This window comes from Hemitrygon akajei, unplaced genomic scaffold (genome assembly GCF_048418815.1).
Source record: "Hemitrygon akajei unplaced genomic scaffold, sHemAka1.3 Scf000059, whole genome shotgun sequence".
NCBI lineage: Eukaryota > Metazoa > Chordata > Chondrichthyes > Myliobatiformes > Dasyatidae > Hemitrygon > Hemitrygon akajei.
In genome coordinates this window covers 2,072,403-2,082,882 of record NW_027331945.1, presented here as the reverse complement: position 1 = coordinate 2,082,882, position 10,480 = coordinate 2,072,403, and the positions used below count along the sequence as shown (strand labels likewise).

General features: G+C 45.6%; 2 non-coding genes across 2 annotated transcripts; both read right to left on the bottom strand.

Annotated features, from left to right (window-relative positions):
* Positions 1–855: 855 nt before the first annotated feature.
* On the bottom strand, positions 856–971 carry trnal-uaa (transfer RNA leucine (anticodon UAA)). The gene is made up of 2 exons: positions 934–971; positions 856–901 (listed from the first exon to the last, which is right to left on the bottom strand). It is a non-coding gene; the product is annotated as a tRNA-Leu (tRNA).
* A 4,544-nt stretch (positions 972–5,515) lies between these two features.
* On the bottom strand, positions 5,516–5,629 carry trnal-caa (transfer RNA leucine (anticodon CAA)). The gene is made up of 2 exons: positions 5,592–5,629; positions 5,516–5,550 (listed from the first exon to the last, which is right to left on the bottom strand). It is a non-coding gene; the product is annotated as a tRNA-Leu (tRNA).
* Between the last annotated feature and the right edge of the window lie 4,851 nt (positions 5,630–10,480).

Here is a 10,480-nt window from a genome sequence, read left to right as displayed (position 1 = left end):
ACTGGGGAGAAGATTTCAGCTTCACTGATAAAGGTGTGAATAATTTCGGATCGACCATGTTCAATCCTGTGTCAACGTATAATTCGTTTAGTTGTTTCTGACAGAGGATTTAAATCTCTAAAAACGATAGTGGACTTGGTAGTCGGCCTGGATTATTACAGAAGACAATAATTAATATTGTTATGATCACTATTATCTTGTTTGACGTTGCAATGTATGTTGTGTTACACACATTGGTTTTTTTTAAACGCCCTGTTATTGCGGTCCTTCATGATTTTATTTTGTTTCTTGGACACCCGCGGGAAAGGTGAATCTCATTTTACGTGGTGATATATGCATATATACGCTGTGATGCAACATTTACTTTCTGGGCCGAAGACTATTTTCCTTATTGTACACGTTAAAACATCAGAATTGCAAAAGAAGGCATGGTGGCCTGTTAAACCATAGATATTGAATAAAATTCATTCCGGAATGATCAATCCGATATTCCCAAATCCAGAATGGTGTTAAATGTGCGGTACTGAGCTCTGCGACACATTAGTGCTTAAGAACGACGATGTAAAATGCTATTTCAATATCGTGACCGAAAACGTGTCTGAATTGCCTGGATGTCATTCTGTCCAACCAACAGCCACGGCTGAGAAAGTGCGAAAGGCACTCTTCACCGAGGCCTCTTTCTCATCAAACTGCTCAGCCTGAATCCTATGTAATGTGACCCGTTGATCTGCTCTCTGCTGTGACTAAAAGAAAATCTTTATCTTAATTGCGTCTTTCTCATACTTCCAGACAGACTACGCTTTGATCGCTGCAGTAAAATTACAGTGATTGAATTATAAAAACAGCACGTGTATTTATCAGGAGTGGGATTCGAACCCATGCCTCCAGCTGGAGACCAGAACACTCGCGTTTACTCGGAAGCGACTTTCTCGCCTTAAGTCTGGCGCCTTAGACCACTCGGCCACCCTGACAGCCCCTGCAGAATTCTCTCCACATGCCAGATAAACAGCTATATTTCAGAATAGTCTGAATGACTGCTTTGGTGAGAGGGTAGATAGATAGATAGATAGATAGATAGATACTTTATTCATCCCCATGGGGAAATTCAACATTTTTTCCAATGTCCCATACACTTGTTGTAGCAAAAAAACTAATTACATACATACTTCACTCAGTAATAATATGAAATGCATCTAAATCACTACTCAAAAAGCATAATAAAAAGTTCTTAATTCCTGGCAGTTGAATTGTAAAGCCTAATGGCATTGGGGAGTATTGACCTCTTCATCCTGTCTGAGGAGCATTGCATCGATAGTAACCTGTCGCTGAAACTGCTTCTCTGTCTCTGGATGGTGCTATGTAGAGGATGTTCAGGGTTTTCCATAATTGACCGTAGCCTACTCAGCGCCCTTCGCTCAGCTACCGATGTTAAACTCTCCAGTACTTTGCCCACTACAGAGCCCGCCTTCTTAACCAGCTTATTAAGACGTGAGGCGTCCTTCTTCTTAATACTTCCTCCCCAACACGCCACCACAAAGAAGAGGGCACTCTCAACAACTGACCTATAGAACATCTTCAGCATCTCACTGCAGACATTGAATGACGCCAACCTTCTAAGGAAGTACAGTCGACTCTGTGCCTTCCTGCACAAGGCATCTGTGTTGGCAGACCAGTCTAGCTTTTCGTCTAACTGTACTCCCAGATACTTGTAGGTCTTAACCTGCTCCACACATTCTCCATTAATGATCACTGGCTCCATATGAGGCCTAGATCTTCTAAAGTCCACCACCATCTCCTTGGTCTTGGTGATATTGAGACGCAGGTAGTTTGAGTTGCACCATATCACAAAGTCCTGTATCAGTTTCCTATACTCCTCCTCCTGTCCATTCCTGACACACCCCACTATGGCCGTGTCATCAGCGACCTTCTGCACATGGCAGGACTCCGAGTTATATTGGAAGTCTGATGTGTACAGGGTGAACAGGACCGGAGAGAGTACGGTTCCCTGTGGCGCTCCCGTGCTACTGACCACCGTGTCAGACCTACAGTCTCCCAACCGCACATACTGAGGTCTCTCTGTCAAGTAGTCCACTATCCAATCCACTATGTGAGAGTCTACTCCCATCTCCGTTAGTTTGTGCTTTAAGATCTTGGGCTGGATGGTGTTAAAGGCACTAGAGAAGTCAAGGAATGTAATCCTCACAGCACAACTGACCCCATCTAGGTGAGAGAGAGATTTGTGCAACAAATACGTGATAGCATCCTCCACTCCCACCTTCTCCTTATATGCAAACTGAAGCGGATCCCGGGCATGCCTGGTTTGTGGCCTCAGATTCTGTATTATCAGCCGCTCCATGGTCTTCATCACGTGCGACGTCAAGGCAACAGGTCTGAAGTCATTCAACTCCTTTGGTTGTGGTTTCTTCGGTACCGGGACAATACAGGATGTTTTCCACTGACTGGGTACTCTTCTCCGATCTAGACTCATGTTGAAGATGCGCTGTAGTGGTTCTCCCAGTTCAGTCGCACAGGCCCTCAGTACTCGTGGGGAAACTCCATCCGGTCCAGCCGCCTTGCTTGTACAGATCTTCCTCAGTTGACCTTCCACCTGTGCAGCCGTAATCCTGGGCGTGGGCCAGGTCTCCTGTGAGTGGCTATTTTCCTTTGAGGGAAGTAAGCCTGGTGTGGAGTTCTGCGTTGAGGGTGAGATTGTGCTGTCGAACCTATTGAAGAAGTTGTTCAGCTGGTTCGCTTTCTCCACATCTCCACTTATGTTTGCCCCCCGCTTTGCACCACATCCAGTGATGATCTTCATCCCATCCCACACCTCCTTCATGCTTTTTTTCTGCAGCTTTTGTTCTAGCTTCCTCCTGTACTGCTCCTTTGCCCCCCTTATCTGTACTCTGAGTTCCTTCTGAACTCTTTTAAGCTCCAACCGATCACCATCTTTAAAGGCCCTCTTCTTCTGGTTTAGGAGGCCTTTGATGTGACTAGTGATCCAGGGCTTATTATTGGGATAGCAGCGAACAGTTCTAACAGGAACAACGGCATCCACACAAAAATTAATATAGTCCGTTGTGCATTCAGTCACCTCCTCAACGCCCCCACAGAGCCCCCCTTGCAGTACATCCCAGTTAGTAGCACTGAAGCAATCTCTCAGGGCCTGTTCAGCTTCAGGAGTCCACTTTCGAAATGAGCGTGTGGTAGTGGGATGCCTCATCACAATAGATTTATATTTGGGCTGTAACAAAACCAGGTTGTGATCAGCTTTCCCCAGTGCAGGCAGCGGGGATGCACTATATGCATCCTGTACGTTTGCATACAGCAGGTCAATAGTCCTGTTACCCCTGGTGTAACAATCCACGTACTGTGAGAAAGCAGGAAGTGTCTTGTCCAAAGTCACATGGTTGAAGTCCCCTGTAATTAACACCAGTGCCTCAGGATGTTGTGTTTGTAACTTAGCAACCGCGGAGCTGATGACGTTACACGCTACCGTTGCGTCGGCACGCGGCGGGACGTACACATTCACCGCAATGACGCTGGCGAATTCTCGAGGCAGGTAATATGGCCTCATACTCACGGCGATCAGCTCAATATCCTTTTCACAAACGGAGATCTTTGTACTCACATGCCCGGGGTTACACCATCTTACGTTAATGTAGAGAGCGAGTCCCCCTCCTTTCTTCTTCCCACACTTTTTGGCATCTCTGTCAAATCTTACCGTAGTAAAACCAGGTAATTCTACATTTACATCCGGGATGTTAGCCGTCAGCCATGTTTCGGAAAAGCACATTAAACTGCATTCCTTGTATGCTTTAACATTCCTTACTAGTGAGGCTAGTTCATCCACTTTATTTGGCAGCGAGTTCACGTTCCCCATAATGACCGAAGGAACAGCGGGTTTATAACGCTTCTTTCTCTCCGTCCACTTATCCCTTCGCAGTTTTCCAGCCCTGGAGCCACGGAACCTCCGTTTAATTTCGTTTGGGATCTGGATCCGTTGCGTAACACTAACTTGCGTATTTCTCAGCGCAAGTAGCTGGTTTCTCGAGTACACCTTTCTCTCCATCTCACTATTAAATAAATACTAAACATAACACTATGACTAAAAAGAAAAAAACAACCTTAAAAGAATGATCAATTTATCGAATCTCGGGAGCATCTGGAAAAGGCAGCCGCTCAGGTCAGCGCCTCACGTGACGCTGTACATACTGTATACTGTATACTGTACATACAAACACACACTACATCCTCGGCATTTTAAATGAAAATGGACGCGATGCATTTTCCCAGGTTTCCGAGCATGAGCGAAATTATAGCGTACGGCAGCACAGCACTGGAACTGGTAACGCACACAGTTCAGGACATCCGTCATGGAAAGGATGATGAGGATTTGGAGAGTGTGCAGAGGGGCCTCACCGAAATGTTTCCTAAATTAGACGTTTTCGGCGATATCGAGAGTTTGGACAAATTGGATTGTTTTTCTCTGGTGCATGGGAGGTTGGGGGTGGGGGGATCTGATAGACGTTTCTTAGATTTTTAGGCATGGATATAGGCAAAACACGCAGTTGTTATCTTCATTCCAGGGTTTACATACATTTCAACTAAGAGGGGATCGTTTTAACGAAGATGTGACAAAACCCTGTCACTCAATGTCGGCGAGTCCAAGTAACTGATTGAGTTCTTCCACAGAGGGAAAACCAGAGCTCCATGAGCCAGTTTTCCTTGAAGGATCGGAGATGTGGTGCGTACGTAACTTTAAATTGGTGGTATTCCTATCTCCTCTACTTTCTTAGGAGACTGCGGGGATTCAGCATGACATCAAAACCCTTGATGAACTTCTGCAGATGTGTAGTGGAGAGTATATTGTCTGTCTGCATCACGACCTGGTACGGAAACAGCAATGCCTTTGAAGGAAAATCTTTAAAAGTCAGTGGATTCGACGCGGTCCATCACGGGTAAAGCACTCCCAAACAATCAGTACATCCACATAAAACGCTGTCATCGGACAACAGCATCCAGCGTTTGACGTCATCAGCACGCTCCCATGATCTTTTTCCGCTGCTGTCATTAGGTAGACGGTAGAAGAACCTCAGGAATCGCACCACCAGGTTCAAGAGCTGTTTCTACCGATCAACCATCAGACTTTTGATCAAATGGTGATAATGTACATTCACCTGCCCACCCATTAATTATTTCAGCAATCAATGACTTTAATTTAGAAACTATTCTCTCTTGATTAGCTGAGTATGCCAGGAGGAGCTCAGCAGACCGGACAGCATCTGTGGAAAAGCGTAAACAGTCGACGTTTCGGGCCGAGATGCTTCACCAGGGAATTATTTCTGAATAAATCATTCACCCTGAATTCGGTGTACGATGATCTGTTGTAATGCGATGAACAGTGTCAAAAACATAATCTTAATTTTCATCCGGTTTTCGAATCCACCTCAACAACCCAGGTTTTGTTTGCGGAAATAACATCATCTCGATTGAGATGATGTTTAAAGAGAAATTTTGTCAGGAGTGGGATTCGAACCCACGACCCCAGATGGAGACCAGAACCCTCCCGTTTGCCGGAAGGACTTTCATTCCTTGAGTCTGGGGCCTTAGAACACTCGGCCACCCTGACAACTTTTGAGCTGTTTTTCAGAACGGAATGAATGCCTGGTTTGTTAGCAAAGTTATATACACCATCCAGCCCAAGATCTTAAAGCACAAACTGACGGAGATGGGAGTAGACTCTCACATGGTGGATTGGATAGTGGACTACTTGACAGAGAGACCTCAGTATGTCCGGTTGGGAGACTGTAGGTCTGACACGGTGGTCAGCAGCACAGGAGCGCCACAGGGAACCGTACTCTCTCCGGTCCTGTTCACCCTGTACACATCAGACTTCCAATATAACTCGGAGTCATGCCATGTGCAGAAGTTCGCTGATGACACAGCCATAGTGGGGTGTGTCAGGAATGGACAGGAGGAGGAGTATAGGAAACTGATACAGGACTTTGTGATATGGTGGAACTCAAACTACCTGCGTCTCAATATCACCAAGACCAAGGAGATGGTGGTGGACTTTAGAAGATCTAGACCTCATATGGAGCCAGTGATTATTAATGGAGAATGTGTGGAGCAGGTTAAGACCTACAAGTATCTGGGAGTACAGTTAGATGAGAAGCTAGACTGGACTGCCAACACAGATGCCTTGTGCAGGAAGGCACAGAGTCGACTGTACTTCCTTAGAAGGTTGGCGTCATTCAATGTCTGCAGTGAGATGCTGAAGATGTTCTATAGGTCAGTTGTTGAGAGCGCCCTCTTCTTTGTGGTGGCGTGTTGGGGTGGAAGCATTAAGAAGAAGGACGCCTCACGTCTTAATAAGCTGGTAAGGAGGGCGGGCTCTGTCGTGGGCAAGGTACTGGAGAGTTTAACATCGGTAGCTGAGCGAAGGGCGCTGAATAGGCTACGGTCAATTATGGAAAACCCTGAACATCCTCTACATAGCACCATCCAGAGACAGAGAAGCAGTTTCAGTGACAGGTTACTGTCGATGCAATGGTCCTCAGACAGGATGAAGAGGTCAATACTCCCCAATGCCATTAGGCTTTACAATTCAACTGCCAGGACTTAAGAACTTTTTTTTAAAGCTATTATTAATGCTTTTTTTGAGTTCGTGATTTAGATGCATATCATATTATTACTGAGTTAAGTATTGTATGTAATGAGTTTTTTGCTACAACAAGTGTATGGGACATTGGAAAAAATTTTGAATTTCCCCATGGGAATGAATAAAGTATCTATCTATCTATCATCTATCTATCTACACACGAAGACACATATCATCCTGCTAAACGGAAATGAAATCGAGAGTATTAAGTTTTCTCAGGTTAGATAGATAGATAGATAGATAGATAGATAGATAGATAGATAGATAGATAGAGCGCCCTTCGCTCAGCTACCGATGTTAAACTCTCCAGTACTTTGCCCACGACAGAGCCCGCCCTCCTTACCAGCTTATTAAGACGTGAGGCGTCCTTCTTCTTAATGCTTCCACCCCAACACGCCGCCACAAAGAAGAGGGCGCTCTCAACAACTGACCTATAGAACATCTTCAGCATCTCACTGCAGACATTGAATGACGCCAACCTTCTAAGGAAGTACAGTCGACTCTGTGCCTTCCTGCACAAGGCATCTGTGTTGGCAGTCCAGTCTAGCTTCTCATCTAACTGTACTCCCAGATACTTGTAGGTCTTGTAGGTAACTTGTAGGTTAGGCAATTTCTGTGGAAAATGAAGCTGTCGAGATGAATGATAATGCTTGGAAAACTCATTGTTTACACATTTAGGGAAGCGGAGAAATAAATGTTTATAGACAGGACTGAATCTGAAAACTGGGTGGGAATTGATCGCAGCGACGTCAACAGAAACTGAACACAGAAGGTTCAATTATACCGGGCAACGCTGCTTTACAGGTGGATGTTTGTAACTAGACTATAAGGCCCAATAAGGTGATTGATGATTCTGATAATCTGATCTAGTGTTACAGGAACAGAACACATTAAAGTAACAGAGGGACAAGCGGGTCAGCCATCGTCTAAGTGGAAAGCTCATCGCTGGATGTGGAAGGCGGAGATACCGCCAGAGCCCCTGATAACGACACCTGCTGTTACAAGGGGGGCGATGATAGCGGGCCCTAATTCAAGACATAGACACTGAGGAACTAGGAACAGGACTAGTTTTATCCAGAAAGCAAAGGAAGTCGGGTGGACACTACGCTGGATATGGACACAGGAACCTGGACTAGGACTCCGAGCCGGAGACAGGACAGGGACCCGGAACATTGGTCTTGACTGGGGCTCGGAACCCGGATGCAGGCGAGGATACGGGGCTAGGAACAGACTAGACACGAGATAGTACTGGGAATACGAATCCTTGACTTGAACTGGACGGACTCCAGGACGTGGCTTGGACCGGACGAGTTTCTTGGTCGTGGTTTTGACCAAGTCCTGGAGCACAGGAACACAGTGCCTTGGACTAGATCACAGAAACACAGAACCTTGGACTAGAGCACAGGAACACAGAGCCGGGGCCTCCACTTGGGAACAGGACCCAGGGCTGGGACTCTTCTTTGATACGGACACCAAACACAGGGACGCAAAGCGACAGTTCCAAGCTCAATGATAGATAATTCCTTATCTTGGTGTGGCAAGGCTCCGGTCTCACTCCGGCGGCTGAACATGATGGCGATAGAGGCAACGACCCAGGCGAGTTTGCAGGCAAGGTAGAAGGCCAAGGTTACAGACGAAGATTACAGACGAAGTTTACTGCCGAAGTAGCTGTCGAGATAAACTGCCGAAGTAACTGTCAGGGGTTCAGAAGGGAGAGGAGAGGCAGCAAGAGAGAGAAAACAGTCGAGCAGCCTGAAATTGAATCCCGAAGCCAGCCCAAAACGAGAATCAGGTACTTCAATTTAGGCACCCAGTGGAACAAGGGAAAACAGGAAAACCCGGGTGTAATGATCGATGAACCGAACCGTGAACCGCAAGGCAGATTTAACAGACCGGACCATGACAACTGCTGTTTGTAATATGCCCTAAGGTGCTGGAGCTGAATCTAGATGAACCCCGTTTCATTCGGGGCCACGGGCCTGTTTGACTAGGACATAGGTCGGCAACCTGCGGCTCCTGAGCCGCATGCGGCTCTTTCATCTCTGTGCTGCGGCTCCCTGTGGCTTTGGAAAATAAATGATGAGTATTTAATTAAAATGTATTTTATGTCAGTTTGTTAGTTTTTGAAATGTAATTCGAAATTTGAAGATTATGGTGATCTTGTACAATCTAAATAAAACGTGTTTTTGTCGCTATTAATATACGTCACCACTGCCAAAGCCTGACACCCGCCAGTGCGCGATTTCTTTCATTTTTCGATCCAAGGTAGGCCGACTAAGGAGAATTCTAAAAAAAAGAAAAGAGACTGAAGAAAACAGAACGTTTAATGATACGTGGGCAGATTCATTTGCTTTCACTGCTGACGAGACTGGTTTACCGGTATGCTTAAAATGCAATGAGAATCTAGCAAACAACAAAAAGTCAAATGTCGCAAGACATTTCCAGAATAAACACGCAGCCTTTGCTCAAAAATATCCGGATGGAGATGAGAGAAAAAAAGCCGTTTCGGAACTGATGCGGAAGGTTGATCTGAGCAAAAATCATTTCAAGAAGTGGATGAAGTCAGGAAAATCAACTACATATGCTAGTTCTGTTGCCGCTCAGGAATTAGTCAGGCACGGGAAGCAGTTTACAGATGGTGAATATATAAAAGAATCTTTCATTAAGATTTCAGAACATCTATTCATGGACTTTAAAAACAAGAGTGAAATAGTGCAGAAAATCAGGGATATGTCCCTCTCTGCAAAGACTGTCAAAGACAGAACCATAAAAATGGCAGAAGACATCACAAGACAGCAAATTAAAGACATCAATTCAGCTGTGGCCAACTCGATTGCCTGTGACGAGTATAAATACAAAGGTGATATTGAACAAATAGCGCTGTTCTGCCGGTATGTAAACTCTGCCGGGCCACAGGAAGAAATGATTGAGTTGATACCTCTAAAAGGCCAAACACGGGGGGAGGACATCTGTGAGGCTGTCTTGAATTGTTTAAGAGCCAAAGGAATAAAGACCACCCATCTGGTGTCAGTAGCTACTGATGGGGCACCAAGTATGACAGGAGCGCACAAGGGCTTTGTGGCTTTACTGCAGAAGTCGCTGGACAGAAAGCTGCTGACTTTTCACTGCATCTTGCACCAAGAGGCAATGTGCGCTCAAACATTTCCTCCGGAATGCACAGAAGTAATGGATGTTGTCATTCAGATTGTCAATAAAATAATGGCAAAAAGTTTAAATCACCGTCAATTCCGTTTGTTACTGGACGAGCTTGAAAGCGCATATTCTGATCTCCTGCTTCACAACAAAGTCCGGTGGCTGTCCAGAGGGGAGGTGCTGAAACGCTTTGTCGCGTGTCCGGAAGAAGTGAAAACTTTCCTGGGCAGCAAAGGGCTCACCCTTCCTGAGCTGGAACAGCCAGAGTGGCTGGAAAAGCTACACTTCATGGTAGACATGACAGCGCACCTGAACACGCTGAACACAGCTCTTCAGGGGAAAGGACGCACAGCCCTGCACATGTTGGAAGATGTTTTTGCATTCGAGCGCAAGTTGACAGTGCTTGCCAGAGATTTACAGAAAGACACATTGTCTCACTTCCCCAATTTGAGAGAGTTCAAACAAGCTCACGACATGATAAATTCGGAGTATTTACATTCTGGAATCATCGCAATGCAAACATCGTTTGGGAAACGCTTCTGTGTGTTCAGAGAGGAAAAAAACACATTATCCTTCCCAGTCACTCCCCTAAGCATTAATCCATCCCTACTGAATACGATTGCATTAGCAGGTGTGAGTCAACCTGATCTTGAGATGGAACTGACC